General features: G+C 48.8%; 1 long non-coding RNA gene across 1 annotated transcript in view; it reads right to left on the bottom strand.

The window, feature by feature from the left end:
• Nucleotides 1–1,165: 1,165 nt before the first annotated feature.
• LOC142020499 (uncharacterized) overlaps nt 1,166–19,958 on the bottom strand; it is a 54,320-nt gene continuing 35,527 nt past the window's right edge. Inside the window, exons 2-3 of the long non-coding RNA XR_012647424.1 lie at nt 3,524–3,623; nt 1,166–1,416 (exon numbers count right to left, since the gene is read on the bottom strand). This is a non-coding gene — a long non-coding RNA (uncharacterized LOC142020499). The remainder of the gene's footprint in view (nt 1,417–3,523; nt 3,624–19,958) is intronic.

The raw sequence follows: 19,958 nt of genomic DNA, 5'->3' as shown, positions 1-19,958 counted from the left end.
TCCTTGTAATTACTACATTCTACTCAGTGGGGGGGAAAAACAGGTTACCGGTTTAAACTTGGGTCTAATTGCAAGCCCTGCTCTTCCTCTTGCTCTGTCCCCCTCCCCCTTCTCCTCCATTCCCCATCGTGAAATCATTAAAGTTTCAAAGTTGGGGAATTAGGGGTCAGCCACTCTGTGCGCTTCTTGATTTCCCAACCTGCTTTACTGAGCTGATGATTGTTAAAATAGTTATTATGCTGTACCTTTTCTGTGGATAAGGGATAATCTAGGAACTATGGTCCAGATCACTGAAAGTATTTAGGTGCTTCACTCCTATAGAAATCGGTGCCTATCTACCTTTGAGGAATTAGGTGTTTTAACAGAGATTTTGTAGGGTTCTTTTCCTATTATGACGGAGCTTGAGGATAAAGAGTTTTCTCAGGTGGTAACTAGGACCCAAACCCTGTAAGGATTTTTTAAATTAAACTCAACACCTTGAATTCCACCCAGAAACAAATAGGGAGCTGGTGCAACCCTTAGAGAACAGGTGCGATAGATGACCCGTAACTGACCTCAGTTAAGCAAATTGGGCTGATGTGTTTTGCACTAACTGAAGTTTTCTGAAGAGTTTAAGCACAGCCAGGGGTAAAAGTAACTTAAAATTTCTTACAAGTACTGGTCCTATTGCAACCTGGGGCCCTGCCAGCTCTTTAAACAGCACTCTTTTTCACCTTTGAGTGCAGCCGATATCTAGCACACACTGCTGCAACCAAATGCATGTCCCAGACCCTTTATTTGCAATCAGCCTCCAGAGAAATGCCATGGCCCAGATGACCTACCTTTTTCTCATGCCCTGCCATGCTGACCAGTTCTCTAGATGGTGGTACCTATTGTTTCAGCAGCTCTCATTACACCACAGGGCATTTAATTGCTTCTTCATTTACCCTGAATAAGAGGTGCTTGTGTCCATAAACTTCATCCAGATCTGCGACTGGTGGGGGCCATTGAAGACCTTCCAGTATGACAATATTAAGAGAGTGTGGCTCATGAGTTTAGAGATGACAATGCTTTCTCTCTCTTCTTTCAGGTTCCACAAAGAGGTAGGCTTAGAGGCAGTAATACAGGCAAGAATAAATATAGGTACATGGACTTTACCTACTTTTCATTTGGGGAATATGATGTTTAATTGTGGTTAGCTTACCCATTGCTTTTTCACCTCTGCACCACTGCTTAGGAGTTTTGGTGAATTTTTTTTGTTTTTTTGTTTTTTTAATGAAACGGTGAGAATGAGGATACTGCTACGGGCAAGTTTTTGGGTGAAGGAGAGGGTTCTGCATTTAGCTCTGAATGAAGCAGGGCTGGTGGTCTGTCTGATTTCTTCTGGCAATGAATTACGCATCCTCTGATCCCTCTATTCTGATGGTAATATCCACCCTGGGGAAAAAAAGAGTAGATTTATTTGTTCATGTTGTTGCCCTTTGAAATGCATTGATAGCCTTCTATAGTTCTCTCCTTCTCTATCTCAAAGATACACTGTCATCAATAATTGCACTTTTCATCCAGTTTTCCTAAAATACTTTGAAACAGAGGGCTTGATCATGCAGACTTCATTCACAGAATATTCAAAGCAGATTTTGTTGGTAGTTATGCCTGAGTAAAGACTGAAGGATTGGCCTTTAACCAATAGTAACTTGAGCTCTCAAATTGGAAAATGAATCTCCTTGAAGAACCTGTCTGGTACAAAGAAGTCAGATTGTGTATTCGCCCTGAGACTGCTGATTTACCAGAGCAGTGGGAAAATTATAAAAGACAACATTCTGTGTTCCACCTGGGTACTAAGTGAGCCGGAGGCATTATAATGTTCTTTGATATTAATGCCTATTTTATATTGCTAGTCTTTTTTCATGCAACAGTGACATCGCTTACAGCTGTACTAGTGTTTTGTTCCAACCCTCCCTGCCTAGACTGATTGTGTTTGTACAGGAAAGCTTTGAATCATACGCTTTCTTTTATTCAGTGAGGTCACTTGTAATAATGTTATCCTAGGTCTCCTGAGATGCATTTTGAAACATGGTCTGGTTTGCAGCAGGATAATTCCAAGAAGGTAATGTGATGAAATAGTCAGCCATCCAATTTGGTATGGTAATATTGAACTTTGCCAGTACTATCTCTACAATTTTTCATATTAAAACTGCTTCTGTAGATTCCTGTAACGCTTTAGTAGCTTGTCTCAGGTGTGTGTGGCTAGAATGATTCTGTGCTCAATGTCTTCCCTGGAAGGTATAGGACTGTATTTTTAACTGAACCATTAGATTTCATTCATAAACAGTGAATATATATTTAAAGTCAACCCACAATTAAATGCAAAAATTTTAAGCTCTTACATGTGAAATCTGTGAGGGTTTTATGATTAACCTGTAAGAAGATGATACAGTTATAGGGCTGTGTGAGAGAGAATTTATAGCTTGTCAGCTGCCTGATGATATCATCTTTCAAAGTATTTCCTGGGTGACATGGCAACAAAATTCACCCAGACACTAAACAGAAATCCTTTGTAAGCTCTGTCTGAGTTAGCTGTGATACTGATGAAAAGTGAATTTCTCTCTAAATGAGCTAAAGCGGGCACATCATTTCAACATCTGCACAGTAAAATAAACATCCATTTTAATAATGTAGGAACTAAATCCTGCCCTGGCAGGCCAAAAAGGAACAAACAGGCTGCATTCCAGCAGGTATACCACAGAGAATTGCTTCACGCCACACTGTACACTATCCATTGCTGCCCATATTAGACAAGCAAAAAAAAGTATACTATACTGCATTGTTCGTGAGATCATATGCAGGTGTGTAACTGAAGACTTCCCGATTTTTACAAACATGGGGCAGGTTAAGGTTGCATTCACAGCAAGCTTGCTATGTCTTTACTTTTTATTATTTAAATAAGCAAGATTGATACTCTTTTCCAACAGTTTTTAATGGAATTTCCTAGTTTTTTGTTTTATTTAAAGAAGGCACAAACGCTAACATCTGGACATTCTGGCAACTGCAAAGGTACTCTTGTATTTAGCCTCTCTGTGAGCACTGGGCTAGCGGCAGAGAAAGCTGCTGCCAAAGTGGCGCTCTCTTCAATTAGTTTTAGGGTCAAATACGTCCATTAACTTTAGTGGGGTTACACCACGACTGAATTTGGTCCTTTAGCTTTCTAGGATATGTAGTAATTTTAATTAAACATTAGCCACCACTATATTTGCACACTGACCCTGCTGTAAAAACCATTGGCCTTCTGGACTGCTCTAGTTCTGGCAACCTTGAAGTTGATTCTATGGCAGGTTGAGCAAGCCATGAGTGGCCATTCACACAACACCAAACTGGAAAAATCCCATCAAAAGCTCCCAGCTGTGTGACATGAACCTGCAATGGAAAAAGAGCTCATGCGAATTGTCCCAAACAGTTCTTTCTATTGGAACCAGGGCTCCCTCTCATGGAACTGCTACCTCCCTAGGGCTGGAGTAACTTGTCTGTAGAGAGAAAACCAGCTTACCACATATTCCTAGAGGTTGGCTGAGAAGAAACCTTGTATCTGTTTCGTATCTGAAACTCTTGCCTCCTCTTGCAGTGATTGTCATCTGAACAGCTTTCTCCTGAAAGACATGCACATTATTACCCAAATGCAGATTTTAGATTTAATTCATATTTCAGAGTTGCAAACCTTCCTTCATCTTCCTGGTTGGCAGATCCAATGAGGAACCTACTTTGAGCTGTGGCCCCTTCCATGGCTTAACTGATATTCAATCAAGTGATGGCAAGCCCTGAAATAACATTCCTATCACCATGATGTCTGCCTGGCAGTTAAGCACAGCAGAGTAAGAGGGTAACCCCATATCTGATACCAAGTGGGAACATAAGACTCTGAAGGGCTAGAACCTATAACTACAAGGGGTTATTCTGGGCTCCTGAAATCACCACAGAAGCTTAGGCAAGGTATTCATAGGCAGACCCTACAAAGCGAGGCTTGGCAGGAATTATCATCCTGCATGGCCAGAGTGGCAATCGTTCAGAGCTAACTACTTGGCTGATACCAGCATACAAATCAGGAAGTCACGATAAGGAGCTGTATGGGCCACAACATAGACGGCTTGCCTGCTTCTGGTCCATGCCCTAAAACCTGAATGGGAGCAAGTCATTCGCAACATTGGAACATGATAGATGGTGTTTCTTACATATTGACCATGATATTATATGTGGCACAAACTAGGTGGTAAACATGATACATTGTGCTTGTAACCAAGTGATATTAATTGAGTTAGGCAAAATTTGGAGGTTTTAGTTTGCCCCTCACTGTGGTATGGGCGTATTCCTTCACTACTTGGAGATAGTTGTGACATTCAGTCCACAGTCCTGGCTAATTAGTGATGCAGAACTTCACAGTTCCAGGGTAGTATGGGAAGGACTGTCTTGAAGGCATAATTCCTGTATGGAAGTGGATAGAACCTCCCAAACAATAGAACTTGACTGGCTGATCAAGGTAGTAGGGATGGGAGAGGCACACTCCAGAACATGCACACACAACTGGCCACAGCCCAGCCAGGAGGCTTTGCGCCAGTGAGCAGATGGGGTTAGAGAGAGGGTGACCGGACAAAGGGATTAGCTTGTAAGCACAAGAAGTTTGGAATATTAGAGGAGAACAAAGGGCCTGAACTGCTATAGCAGGATCCGATCAAAGGTTCCACATTTGTTTCGTTGCTCTAAAGTGCCAGGGTGCTGACTCAGAACTACGAACTGCTGAAAGAAGAACTTGCTACTGCACTGATGCTGGCAAAGGGGACCCTTTGTCAGGACAGCAGAGCCCATAGAGTTGAACCACCATTATGAGCTCACAGAGCATGCCAGAGTGAGAGGACAGGGGCAGGTCAGACTCACCCACAGGTGTTTGCACTGATGAGTACCTAGATAAGCAAGGTTGGAGTTTGTTTTTTGTTTGGGGTGGGTTGGGCTGGAAGGGCTGAAGGCTGTACCAGGGACAAAGGAATCTGTGTAACCCCTTCCAGGAATCCTCTCCTATGTTTACTCCTGATTTTTTCCTGGGTTAGATGAAGTATTTTTACTGTCTTACTTGTTATGGGGGTAACTTGGTACTTGTGCAGAGGCATATGGCTGGGACTTGGGACCCCTTCCCTCAGCTCAGGAAATCTGCCATCTAGCAGGTGGCATCAGGAACAGGATTTGGGATGGGTAGCCAGAGACCCCTGAGTCAGTGTCCGAGACACAGGTAGCTGGAAGGCCTGGGACAACTTTGACAACCTCTCAGCCAACCCCCCACGGCCCTTGTCCTGGCAGCCTGCTCTGTCCCAATCACTATGGCATGCTACGTGGAGGGGCCAAGAAGACCCCAGTTTACAGCTGATGGCCAGACTAGCTACATGTCTTTCTGTTAGTGGCTGGAATCCACCTTTAATGTGTACTGCCCCCCTAAGCACTGAAGGTGGGGATCCTGTTGGGCCATCTGAATCCCCCAGCCCATGCTGTCTCAGGGTCTGTGAGTATGCTACTTCCTTGCCAGATGGTCTCGGGCTGCTGTGGAAGAAGGGTGCCATCCTGCCTATCTCCTGCAGGGCTGTTGGTATCCCCAGGGTATGCTTGGATGGAGCAGTCCCTGGAACCCCAAATGCAGGCACTGCAATTTTCCCCTTGTCCTTGTGTCAGGTACAAAGAAGAATGTGATCTACTTGTGTCCACTCCCACCTGGGTACCTGCAAAAGGACTAGGAAAAATCTGGCTGATCAGACTTGTAATTCATGGGGCTGTCCTAATGAACAACCTTGTACTCCTGCATAAGACCGCCCCCCCCCCGCAAATCTCTATTGCTGAGAGGCTTCTTCTCTCCCTTCATGTCACATCTGAGGCAGGTCTTTGCAAAGGAGTGTGGGAGGGGGAAACCATGGTGAAATTGCCTGCAAGCAGGGCAGTGAACAGAGTCCACATAGTCTACCTGCAGAAGGTCCAAGCATGTGATGGAGGAGAAGCAGCAGCCTCTCTCTGCTCATTTCCCCACAGTAACTTACAGCAGCTGGCTAGCTCTGGGGGGTCACAAGCCATGGAAATCTACTTCGACTGAGACACCTTTCGTCAGCCAGATTGTTCAAGGGAAATTGTTCCTATTTGCACTTTTGTGTTTGTCGTCTCACGTTACGGGATTTACATTAGGCTGGAGCTGAACCTGTGTGACTCAGTTTTACAGCCGAATGCATTCCTTGGGTAAACAACGTGACAATGATGCTTACGTGTCACAAATCTGATGCTTACCTGGCTCACATGGTTGTACTCCTCGAGAAGCCAGTGATTTACAGTCCTGAGTGCATCGCACTGACCCCTCGTGTGGTTTCAGAAAGCATTTCCCATGAACAGGATATGCACTTTTTAAACAGGAGAAATCTTCAGGCATTGCCCCAAGCTTAAATACACATTCACTCCATTTTTCATGCAGTGATTGAAGTCCCCATTTCAGGCATACGACGTTACCTACCAGAGATCACTTGCTGTTTTCATCTCCACCCCTTCCATTTTTCAGTGAAATGAGGTTTCTGTCTCCTCAAGGCGCTACCATTTCCTTCCATTTTCTCTCTGCCCCTAGGCATGGAGCAGCAGATGTCGAAGCCCTTCCCCCATAGCCTCTGTTGGCTGTGGGAGTGATTTTTATGCTTGGCATACATAGGACTGGCATTAGGAGTGATTTAACTTTACCTAAGCAACATCTCTTGGGTTTGGAGAAGATGAGCTGTCTCCTTTTATGTATAGCAGTAACTTCACCATGGGAAACAGCTGCAAAAGAGCTTTTCAGTTGAGTGAAAGTGCAGGTTGGTGCCTAACTACCGAAGAAGCAGGCCTGAGTATGTTGTATGCATTGTTTGTTGTCTATATGTTACAGTCTTGTTGAACATGTTTGTACAGGGAGGGCTTGGAGAAGTAAAGTAAAGATATCCACACCTCACTTGTGTTGTGAAACACAGCTCTATGGCCTCGCAAAGGCAGGCTCAGAGGAGGAGCAGCGAGGCTCAGTAAGGAGATCCGTTTTTTTTCAAGTAGATCCATGGGTCTGACTCACAAGGAGAACAAAGAGGCTGTGGTTGCTACTGAACCTCTGATGCTGCACGAGCCGCTGTGCGTGTGCTCTGCACCTTGTTTCCAGTTTGTGGGAAGAATTTTGACTCCTCAGGTGTGTCTACACTTGAATTCCTCTTTGAAAAGAGGTATGCAAATGAGGAAACCAAAATGCAAATTAGGTACAAATTTGTATATCTGACACCTCATCTGCGAAAGAATCCTTCTTCCCATTAAAAAAAAAAGGAAGAAGGATTATTTCGCAGATGGTGTTTACTTTCAAAAGAGCAGCGTCTACACTGGTTTTCTTCTTTCGAAAGATGAACATGCAAATGAATGTCAGATATGCAAATTTATGCCTCATTTGCATTTTTAATTTCCTCATTTGCATACCTCTTTTGAAAGAGGAATGCAAGTGTAGACACACCCCTCATGTTCTACGTGTTTTGTGAACGAACAAACAAACATTTGAAGGACTTGATGCAAAGCCCAGCTGGAGTCTATGGAAAAGCTTCCATTGGTTTTGATAGGTTTGGAATCATGGCTTAGATTACATTTTATATTTTAGTCTGCAGTTGTGTGGGGGTTTTGCTGCAGCTGCTTTGTGTATGTGTGTTTGTCTGCCTGTCCCTGCACTGGAAGCTAATTCTTTTTATGCCCATCAATAAAAATGCATTTTTTCAGGCATCTCTCCAGGCACTTTGGGTCCCCACGAATGGTTCTGCTTGTTTTGTTGTAACTAAAGCTCAAATTAGAAACTATTTAAATTATTTGGTATTTTCTGGAGAAAGTTACAACAACAAAGTCTAGGTTATGGATGCTGGAATCAGGTCTGCCTTAAACTATCTAAGACTAAACGGTAGACTAATTGCTCATCTCTGAATCTCCCAACTGTAAAGAGATTCATACCTGTAATTGAATTTATTAGCTGTGTGCACATCTTTAATTCTCGAGGGTATAACTCAGGAATAACAAGGGGAATATGTTAAAGCCATAAGTGGCTCTAAATTAAGTCCCACTGTTACCATATAATGTCTCTTTTTGCTTCTTCTATCCTAGTCATTATGGAGAGGCCCCACTGCATGAAAGGAAAGCAGATAGAATTTTTGATGAACTAGCTCACACAACTCAGAGGCATGTCTGGATGTGTGCAGCAGCAGCAATTAAGTCATTATTGGTACCCAGGCTGTGACTGTCCTAGCTTCAGTATAAGGATTTTGAGGGACAGTTTTAGGAGGGGCAGAATATGATGGCATGTATTACATGAGAGTCTTTGTTGGCATGAACCCCACCCCCTTCCCCCAGCCCCAAGAGGTAGTTCTGTGTGATGAACCTAACTTGAAGGTAAAATTAACAGGTTAGAGGCAGCATCCCAGGCTCCTGCTTGAGCAGCAAACTTAAAGATGAAGATTTTAAAAATAAATTTGAAGAGCTGGCAGAGTGACCTCGCAATGGGGCTGTGCATTGCCAAGCAAGCCTGGGGTTGATGCAAGACGTCTCCACCCTTCCTTGCATGCTGATTAAAGGCAGCAACAACAGAAATCCCTGTGCTTTCTCCTATTGCTTTCAGGAAGCCAGGTGGCTGCAGGTAGGTGGGGCCACAACTACGTTCTTCCCAATTGCCCCAGGGAGCTAGACTGACATTGTTGATTAGCACATGGAAAGACTGTACTGATGTTGCATCCTTCGCAGGCACTGTGGCTCCACATTGCATGTGGGCTGGTACATGGAGCTAAATTCTAGTCCAAAATAGGCAAATCACAGGCAGAAGCAATGGAAGCTATTCCCAAACTACCTTAGCATTTTGTTAGTGTTCAGATTTACAAATAGATTGACTGTAGTTTGAATCTCTAACTTACATTTCAAGCACTTAGCTGCTTGAAATGTAAGTTAGAGATTCAAACTACAACTATCAGTGTAAGTTTGGTTTCATGCCAGGTCCTTTATATGTTTCCAACAAATTCTCTGTAACCTTGCATCAATTTTAGCATAGCACCTCAACCATTTCAGTGTGTGTGTGTGTGTGTGTGTGTGTGTGTGTGTGTGTGTGTGTGTGTGTGTGTGTGTGTTTAAAGGTATATGCATGCACTTTGGGCATACTAACGAAGGAAACTGCAGCATACTCTAGGTCCATTAGCACATTGTGTGAATGTCCTACTTCAGATCAGAAGTCTGTTCCCTGTATTCTCATTGCTAATGCTAAGCCACCTTTATTTCCAGGCCTCCCAAAGAACTGACGCTCTGTGTTCTTGCTTCTGTGTTCTTGGCTTTTTATAAATATATTAGAAACAAGAGGAAGACCAGGGACAGGGTAGGGCCTTTGATCAGTGAGGAGGGAGAAACAGTAACAGGGAACTTTGAAATGGTAGAGATGCTTAATGACTTCCTTGTTTCGGACTTCACTGAGAAGTCTGATGAAGGAATGCCCAATATAGTGAATGCTAGTGGGAAAGGGGTAGGGTTAGAAGTTGAAATAAAAAAAGAACAAGTTAAAAATCACTTAGGAAAATTAGATGTCTGCAAGTCACCAGGGGCTGATTAAATGCATCCTAGAATACTCAAGGAGCTGATAGAGGAGGTATCTGAGCCTTTATCCATCATCTTTGGAAAATCACAGGAGACAGGAGAGATTCCAGAACACTGGAAAAGGGCAAATATAGTGCCCATCTATAAAAAGGGGAATAAGAATAACTCAGGAAACTACAGGCCAGTCAGCTTAACTTCAGTGCCAGGAAAGATAATGGAGCAGGTAATTAAAGAAATCATCTGCAAGCACTTGGAAGGTGGTAAGGTGATAGGGAATAGCCAGCACGGATTTGTAAAGAACAAATCATGTCAAACTAATCTGGTAGCTTCCTTTGATAGGATAACGAGCCTTGTGGATAAGGGAGAAGTGGTAGATGTGGTATACCTAGACTTTAGTAAAGCAACTGATATGGTCTCGCATGATATTCTTATAAAAAAATGAGGCAAATACAATTTAGATGAGGCTACTATGAGGTGGGTGCATAACTGGCTGGATAACCATACCCAGAGATCAAGTATCGGAGGGGTAGCCATGTTAGTCTGGATCTGTAACAGCAACGAAGGGTCCTGTGGCACCTTATAGACTAACAGAAAAGTTTTGAGCATGAGCTTTCGTGAGCACAGACTCACTTCATACCCAGAGAGTAGTTCCTAATGGTTTTCAATCTTGCTGGAAAAGTATAACAAGAGGGGTTCCACAGGGGTCTGTTTCAGGACCGGTTCTGTTCAATATCTTCATTAACGATTTAGATATTGACATAGAAAGTACACTTATTAAGTTTGCAGAGGATACCAAGCTGGGAGGGACTGCAACTGCTTTGGAGGATAGGGTCATAATTCAAAATGATCTGGATAAATTGGAGAAATGGTCTGAGGTAAACAGAATGAAGTTTAATAAGGACAAATGCAAAGTGCTCCACTTGGGAAGGAATAATCAGTTTCACACATGCAGAATGGGGAGAGACTGTCTAGGAATGACTACAGCAGAAAGGGATCTGGGGGTTATAGTGGACCACAAGCTAAAAATGAGTCAACAGTGTGATGCTGTTGCAAAAAAAATCAAACATGATTCTGGGATGCATTAACAGGTGTGTTGTGAACAAGACACGAGAAGTCATTTTTCCACTCTACTCTGCGCTGGTTAGGCCTCAGATGGAGTATTGTGTCCAGTTCTGGGCACCGCAGTTCAAGAAAGACGTGGAAAAATTAGAGAGGGTCCAGAAAAGAGCGACAAGAATGATTACAGGTCTAGAGAATGTGACCTATGAAGAAAGGCTGAAAGAACTGGGCTTGTTTAGTTTGGAAAAGAGAAGATTGAGGGGAGACATGATAGCGGTTTTCAGGTATCTAAAAGGGTGTCATAAGGAGGAGGGAGAAAACTTGTTCCTCTTGGTCTCTGAGGATTGAACAAGAGGCAATGGGCTTAAACTACAGCAAGGGAGGTTTAGGTTGGACATTAAAAAAAAGTTCCTAACTGTCAGGGTGGTCAAACAGTAGAATAAATTGCCAAGGGAGGTTGTGGAATCTCCATCGCTGGAGATATTTAAGAACAGGTTAAATAGATGTCTATCAGGGATGGTTTAGACAGTACTTGGTCCTGCCATGAGGGCAGGGGGCTGGACTCCATGGCCTCTTGAGGTCCCTTCCCATTCTAGTGCTCTATGATTCTGCTTTCACCTGCCCATGAAGTATCTGAAACTACCTGGAGAAGGACCTCAGGGTTTGGCTTAGCGATGTAAAATCCCATTTAATTAGCTAACTGGTTAAGTGCTAGGCTTAACCAGTTAACTGACAAAACAGGTGGGAGGGGCTGGGGAGGCCACTTGAGCCTGGCTGGATTGGAGCAGCCCCCTGCCCAGGCCTGCTGCGGATGGGGGCTCCTCCATCCATACTAAAGCACCCTCCCACCCCTCCACTTGCAGCAGTATTGCATACAGGGGCACTCCAGCCAGGCCAGAGCAGCCCTGGATCTCAGTGCGCTGTGGATGGGGGCACTCCAGCAAGGCTGGAGCAGCCCCTGCCTGCCGTGTCCCTGCTCAGGAGTGCCATGGGGCAGGGGCATTCCAGCCCAGCCGGAGAAGGCCCTGTCCATCAGGGCTGGGGCAGCCTTCCAAGTGCTTCCACAGTGCTGCCTTCTTCTCAGTTCCCCCTGCCCACGGGCTGCTTTAGATGTGGGCTGCTCCAGCCTGGCTGGAGTGTCCACCTGCAGCAGCCCCACAGGGCTGAAGCAACCGCCTTCCTGCTGTGGGCAGAGGCTCCAGCACCTACTGGCTAACCTTAACCGGTAACCCTCATCCACTTAGGGTGAGGTTTACAGGTTAAATTTTAAGATCCCTAATTTGGCTTTTCAGGTAAAAAATCAATTTACAAAATCATTATGCAAATGCAAAAGGTCAACTGTCTCCATGCCATTCTTCCAACCCCATTGAAGTTAGTGGAACTGCACAGGTGTATATAAAAGCAGGATTTGGCCTATAAAAAATCTCTAATCTGCTTGTGTGTGTGTGTGTGTGTGCGTCTCCACACCACACACACACGCGCACGCACTTTTTGAAGTCACTCTTGGGTTGCTCATATGGGGGTGGGAAATACCTGAATGCTTTTAGTATGGTACAACATTTTAAAACACTAAAGCCGTGTCTACACGTGCACGCTACTTTGAAGTAGTGGCACTAACTTCGAAATAGTGCCCGTCACGGCTACACGCGTCGGGCGCTATTTCGATGTTAACATTGACGTTAGGCGGCGAGACGTCGAAGCCGCTAACCCCATGAGGGAATGGGAATAGTGCCCTACTTCGACGTTCAACGTCGAAGTAGGGACCGTGTAGTCGTTGCGCGTCCCGCAACATCGAAATTGCGGGGTCCTCCATGGCGGCCATCAGCTGAGGGGTTGAGAGACTCTCTCTGCAGCCCCTCAGCTCAATGGTGGCCGCGTGGAGCGGCCCCTTAAAGGTCCCCACCCCCTCCCTTCCTGTGCAGGAAGCTGAGAGAACGTGCAGGCGGCAGCCCAGACACGCGGCCAGCCTGCACATCTCTGAGCGCCACAGACACGCACCCCAGCTGTGATGGCCGCACGGCAGCCCCCCCCCCAGCGCCCCCAGGGGACCCCCCCCAAGGGGAGCCAGGGCAGCCAGGGCTCCCAGGCTGGCAGCCAGGCCGGGAAGCGGCAGCGGGGCCCCTCCTGGACGGAGGCCGAGCTTCGTGACCTGCTGGGGCTCTGGAGCGAGGAGGAGGTGCTCCAGGTAATGGGGAGCAAGAGGCGGAACGCGGATGCGTTCGCTCGGCTGGCCGAGGGCCTGGCCGCCCGGGGTCACCCTGCTCGCACTCTGGATCATGTACGCAGTAAAGTGAAGGAGCTGCGACAGGGTTACGCCCGGGCCTGGGATGTGGCCGGCCGATCTGGGGCCGCCCCCATCACTTGCCCCTTTTACAGGGAGCTCAGGGACATCCTGGGCCCCCAGCACACCTCCTCCCCTCCGGCCACGCTTGATACCTCAGCTGAGGAGCCCCAGCAGGCCCCGGAGCCAGAGTCCGCCCCAGAGGCAAGCCCTGCACCATGGGGGCCCCCCCTGGAGCCCACCCCCAGGGCACCGGAGCAGAAGGAGGAGGAGGAGGGGGACTCCTCCTCTACTGACACCGGCCTGCACATCCTCCTGCCATCCCGGAGCAGCAGCCGGGCGCCTGCCCCCCAGGTGTCCCCCGACCGTGGGAGTGGACCTACAGTTATGTACCCCCCCCCCAGTGTACACCCCTGGGGTTGAGGGGCGGGGGTAATAGATATGTGGCCAGGGCCCTCCACATGCCCAGATGGCCATGGCCCCAAGGACAGCAGTGCCATGTCCCTCACAGGAGTGCATCAGCCCCTTCCCTGCCCCCAGCACGACAGTGCCATGCCCCATCCCCGGGGCTGGGGGGAGCGGAACCTCTAGGGTCCCCCGGGAGGAGGGAGTGGGACACCCCGCAGCAGCAGCACCAGCAGCAGCCGCAGCAGCAGCAGCATGTGATGGAGTGGGGGGAGTGCAGATGCGAGTCTCAGGCTAGATATGAGCAACCAGCTGAATAGCTCCCAGTAGCTAAGGATGATCCTGGGGCTACAACTGGCAGGTTACACCTCTGCCCTGGACAAAGAGGAGGGAGGAGCCGAGCTGGGTTTGAATCAGGGGCTGCAGTTAGAGGCTAGGGGAAGGGAGAGCTAGAAGGCTGCCTGCCTGAGGAGGGGGAAAGCTACACTCCCAGAGGGGCACCCCTTGGGGTCTTCTCCCCAGGACGGGTTGGAAGGACTGTCTCTGACTTCTGTACTGTCACTTCTGGGAGAAACTGGGCATCTGTTGCCTAAGAAACCTCTCCTGTCAGACCCTGCTGAGTGAAGTGAGAGTCACTCCCACTGGGGGACAGGGTGCAGTGCAGGGGGACCCTTGAACCCCATTTCAGCAGCATCTCCCGGGGACGGGGATGGGGAACCTGCAACACAGGGGTTGGGGGACAAGGGCCACGGCTTGGGGCCCACACTAACGCCTGTCTCCACTCTTCTTCCCCCCCTCCTGTGTTCCGCAGCTGCACCATCAGAAGGACCGGAGAGCGCTGGTGAGGCTTCAGTGGTCCCGGAATCCCCTCGGGGGCCATCGCTCCAGGCCAGCCCCTCGGCAGAGGACCAACCGGCCCCACGGTGGGGAAGACGGCGGACCCAGCACCAGCCGCCGGTGATGGACCCCCAGCTGCTGGCCCTCCACTGCCGGCAGATGGAGGTCGTGGAGCAGCGCCTGCGGGTGGAGCAATGCCACCTCCACCTCCAGGAGCAGGCGCTGGCCTGGCGCCAAGAGGCATGGGGGGGCCTACATGGAGACATTCAACCGCATAGTGGACTACCTGGCCCCCCCATGCCGCGCCAGACGCTGCTGCGCCCGCCCTGACTGCTCCACCCGCCGCGCCACCCGCTGCTCCGCTCGTTGCCGTGCCGTCCGCCGTCGCCCCGCCACCCGCCACCGAGGGCCGGACCGCCGAGGGAGACCTGGGGCCAGCTGACACTCACCGGACGTATATGCCAGTCCGCCTGGCCCCCAGCCAGCCCCGGACAGGGCTGCAGCCGAGGCGGGGCTCCCGGCCGCCCACCCCTAGTGCCGGACTGTAGGGGCGTGGGACCCAGGACGTGGCCCCCCCCTTGTATATAGTTGGTATTTATTTATTTGTGCCCCCCGTTTGCCCAGTCCTCCCCCCCCATGTAAATAGTTCTCCCCTTCCTTGTTATCCCTGGTTTTTTTTGTTAATATATACGTACACTTTTCATATTTAAGTTAGTTAGAAGTTCCTGTATATAGTTTGTATTAGTTAGTTATAGAACAGAGTTGAAAGTAAACCAGTTTGATTTCACAAACAAATGTCTGCTTTTATTTGTGCAGAAAAAGTGGGGGGCGGGTGCTGTTGGGTGCTCCGTGGTGTGGGCGTAGGGGCAGAGGGTGTTGTGGAGGATGGGGGGGGCACAGTGGGGGGCCTGGCTGCGTTCACCCCACAGCCTCATCGAAGTGGGCCCGCAGGGCCTCCCAGACCCGGGTCCCTTTGGGGTCCACCTGGCGACTGGGGGCAGCGGGTGGCTGCACGTTGGCCCTGCCGGCCTCCACAGCACAGCCCTGAAAAAAGGCCTCCCCCTTGCTCTCCACCAGATTGTGTAGGGCGCTGCACGCACCCACAATCTGGGGGATGTTGGTGGGGCCCGCATCCAGGCGGGTGAGGAGACATCTCCAGCGCCCTTTGAGGCGGCCAAATGAGCGCTCCACCACCTGGCACGCGTGGTTCAGGCGCTGGTTGAAGCGCTCCTGGCTGGCAGACAGATGGCCCGTGTACAGGTGCATGAGCCAGGGCCGGAGGGGGTATGCCGCATCTGCGATGACGCAGAGGGGCATGGTGGTGTCCCCCACAGGGCTCTCCCGCTGGGGGATGTAGGTCCCTGCCTCCAGCCGGCGGCACAGGCCCGAGTTCCGGAAAACCCGGGCGTCGTGGGTGCTGCCAGGCCAGCCCACATAAATATCCTGGAAATGGCCCTGGCTGTCCACCAAGGCCTAGAGGACCACTGAGTGGTAGCCCTTCTGGTTTATGTAGCGTCCTCCACTGCACACCGGGGTGCGGATGGGGATGTGAGTCCCATCCAGAGCCCCGAAGCAATTGGGGAAGCCCAGGGTGGCAAAGCCCGCGATGGTGGCATCCGGGTCCCCCAGCCTCACAAGCCTGTGGAGGAGCATGGCGTTGATGGCGCGCACGACCTGCAGGGGAAGCACATGGGAGAGCACCAATGAGGGGTGAGCAGGGTGTGTGTGGCCCTCACCTGCCCGGGCCCCCCTGCCCTCCCCTGCCCTCCCCTCTCCTGCCTGGGCCCCCCTGCCCTCCCCTGCCCTGCCCTGCCCTGCCCGGGGCCCCCTGCCCTGCCAGGGCTGCCTCCCCCCCCCCCCCCCCGTGGGTCCTCTTACCTCCATGAGGACAGCCCCGAGGGTGGCCTTGCCGACGCCAAACTGCTGTCCCATGGATCGGTAGCTGTCTGGAGTGGCCAGCTTCCAGACAGCGATGCCGACCCATTTCTCCACAGGGAGGGCACGCCGCATGCCGGTGTCCTGGTGCCTGATTGCGGGGGTGAGCCACTGGCATAGCTCCATAAATGTCTGCCGGCTCATTCTAAAGTTCCTGAGCCAGCGGTCGTCGTCCCACTCCCCAAGCACCAGCCGCTCCCACCAGTTGGTGCTGGTGGGGTAGCTCCACAGCCACCGGCGTGTGAGGCTGGGGGGTGTCGGGGTGCTGCAGGGTTGGGGGTTGAGTCCTCCTCCCCTGCGGGCCGCTCCTCCTCCTGTGTGGCAAGGAGGTGCTCAGCTGCCTCCCACATGGCATGGAGCAGGGCGAGCCCTGCTCCTGCAGGGGCGGCTGGGTGGACCTCTGGCTGCTGCTGCTGCTGCTGCTGCTGCTGCTGCTGCTGCTGCTGCTGGGGGTCCATGACTGCGTCTCCCGAGGTCTGCGTGTATATGGCTCTGCAGACCACATGCTGTGCAGGCTGAGTGTGTGTGGGAGGGGCCCTTTAAGGGAGCGGCAAGCTGTTGCCCCGGAAACACTAGCCCACCCTGTGACCCTGTCTGCAGCTGTGTCTGGCACCCCTATTTCGATGTGTGCTACTTTGGCATGTAGACGTTCCCTCGCTGTGCCTATTTCGATGTGGTGCTGCCCAACGTCGATGTTGAACATTGACGTTGCCAGCCCTGGAGGACGTGTAGACGTTATTCATCGAAATAGCCTATTTCGATGTCGCCACATCAAAATAGGCTACTTTGATGTAGGCTTCACATGTAGACGTAGCTTAAATGACTCAGGATCCTAAAATCCCATTTTAAAAAATGACTGACACACCGGAGAGGAAGTTCTTTGAAAGCTGATGGGCTATAGGACCCTAACTCAGATTCATTTGAAAGCCTTACCCTTAATGCAAAGGTAATCTAATTTGGTTATTTTCTTGGCTTTGAATTCAGTTAAACGGATTTAATATTTATATATTTGTGGATAGCTGCTATGAGATCACAAATTTGGTTCTTTCCTTTTTCTACTTAAGAAACAATAATCTTGCAGAAGTCACTGATTCTCCAGAAGACTTGAGGTAGGAGGGAGAGTGCTAGACACAGTGAAGCAGGGTTTCAGATGGAGGAGAGTTTAAATGGGAAGACACAGGGAAATATCAATCTATCAAATTGTATCAGCTGCAGCAGGCTGGACTTCGGCAAAACTTCTTACCTGGATCATCAGTCACTGTGAGTATGTTAGGAAGTCCAGTCGGCTGGAAAGGCTACAATTATCCCACGCTTGGTCCTGACTCACTAATTGTGGAGTTGGTGACTGGTTTTAGCAAGGCACAACAGACCAGGAGCTTCTGGATCAGCCTGCAGGCTTATTTCCTCTCTCTGCATTTTAAGTGTTTGGAGGGCATCTCTGCTGCAGCAAATATAAAGCAATATCCCACAAATTAGAGAATTATGACTCCCCTGAGGCTGGCTTCAAGACTAAGTGTAAATACATATAGCTTGTGTTTGTGACTTAGACTTTTTGTTAATGTGAAGCAGCTGGAACTGAGACTTGATGAGAGTCTCAGGCACTGAAAGGCTCAAAGTCCCAAGGATTGTATTTTTGCCTTATGATATATAAGCTATTTCCAGTGGTGATCTCAACTTCTTCCTCACCATAGACCAAAAAGAAGATATTCATGTTGCCTGAGCATATAAAAGGCAGGAGATGTTCAGTCCAACTGCATGTGGTATGTTTTGCACCTGTCTCTAGTCCCAAGTTGAGTCTCTTCCCATGCAATTTGCTAACGTTACTAAATTCATAGCAGCATAAAGAGATGTTATTATGGTGGGAGTCACTGAATTTTGGAAGAAATCACTCGAACACAGAGATCTGCTTTCCCATTTATTTCATCTTTATTCCTTCTCACACTACAAGCTAGAACCAACCAAAATTGGATGGGGTGAACCCCCTAATGATCAAACTCAATTACTATGACCACAATCAGACTTATCATGACAACAACACAAGACACAACAAGGGACTTTGCCAGGTTTACCCAGTCCTAAGGATCCCCTGAACTGTGAGAGGATGACTCTAAGCTGAGATGTAGAACTTCCACTCGGAGTGACCCTAAAAGTGTAATACACCCAGAACAGGACCAGTTTTAAAACTGGAATTTTATTACATTTAGTGTTTTGGTTTGGTTTTCTAAACAGCCTGCTCCAGCCCTATTGCTCCTCCATCCTTTCAGAGAACAGACAACTCTGCTCCAGCTAAAGGTATTCCCTTAACAGATCTTCAATCCTTAAAATGGGATAAGGCACAGCTAAACCTAACCATTACTGTCCCTTATGAATGCGACAGAAGCACATTTTCTTTAATATATACCGTTGACACACGTTGTCATTAGAGTAGCTATAGGAAACTGATTATAGCACCCTTGAATTTAGTGGCACCTGATAGGAGTGGTTAGGGAGCAGTTGGCTAGAGCACAGGGCTGGAGATGGTTCCACACAGCTTGGGGAAAAGGTCAGTTGGGGAATGGAACAGGAAGGAAAATCTGAGGAGCCTGGAAAAAACAGAGTCCCCATTTCTCTGTCAGGGTAGGACGGGGAAGACTTTTTTGACTTTCCTGAGCCTCCCATTAATGCTCATCAGCATGAGCCAACTACAAAACGTTTGGTCCATCTTAGTAAATCAACAACTGTTGATTGGGGATTATTAACTTAATACAAAAGGTCAATCCTTCCTTCCTATTTTATAATACATCACGTGCATTCACTTGCCATGCGATACCCCCCTCTCCGCAAAGGGCTGCATCACACCTAGTTTAGAGTCCTGCATGAGCCTCATTCCCAAGAGGACCCCTTTTCCTGCCCTGCAGAGTGCAGTAGGTCTGTAGAGAATTGGTAACGGACCAGCACTGCCATGTGTGCATGTGGAAATGCTTCCAATGCAGCTGATTCCCCAGTGTAACTGTGAAAAATTACAGTAGCAGTCAGCTCCAGGGGTCTGAACCTACTGTACTCAGCGGCACTGACAGCAGCTGGGGGGCAAGGTGAGAGGGGGGCCCAGCTCCCTGGCCTCAGAAGGGGTTGGGCCAAACATGGAAGGTGCAGGGCTTTGGTCAGTCAGCCCTTGACCCCTACATTGTCCCCGGATGGTGGCACAGCACCCTACAGTGTTTCAAAGAGGCCTGAAGTTCAAGCTACCACCTCTGTTACTGCGGCCACGACTGGACTGCCAGGCCCCTCTGAATTGCTGGGCCTGGAAACAACTGCCCCCTACACCTCTCCCACTACTCCCGTCAGCGGGCCTAATTGTATTGAATGTCCCCAGGCAGGGTCATGTCCCTATATAAGCAAATCACTAAAAAGGGTGGAGAAGGGAAGGATTCAACTGAAAAAAGCAGCACATTCTGCCTTCTAGAACCTTCTCCAAGGAAAGGGACAAAGGTAAGACAGAAGCATCCAACCTGCCTGCATTTCTAAAAACAAATAACACAAGTAAACATAGCACAAGAGACATATTTTTAACAGCATCTAAGAAGAACTACAGAGTGGGTGAATGTCTCCAGGTGTCGAGCTGTAGTTACAGCCAAACCTATAGCACTCCTTCTACTTCCCAAGCTTGCTTCAAAAATAAATAAATAAATCTTTCTTGGCCTTCTGGCTAAGCGATATAACCTAGAACACACTGATACTTCAAAATTAATTTTTTATTTAAAGTAAATCTTCACTTCGCTGCCACAGCTCATGTTCTCTTACACAGCACCAAATGAGACTGTTTCAACATGTAGTTGTACACACAAAGGCAGCACTG

This window comes from Carettochelys insculpta, chromosome 14, assembly GCF_033958435.1.
Source record: "Carettochelys insculpta isolate YL-2023 chromosome 14, ASM3395843v1, whole genome shotgun sequence".
NCBI lineage: Eukaryota > Metazoa > Chordata > Testudines > Carettochelyidae > Carettochelys > Carettochelys insculpta.
Note: the sequence above shows the minus strand (reverse complement) of the source record. Positions and strands in the feature narration are given on the sequence as shown.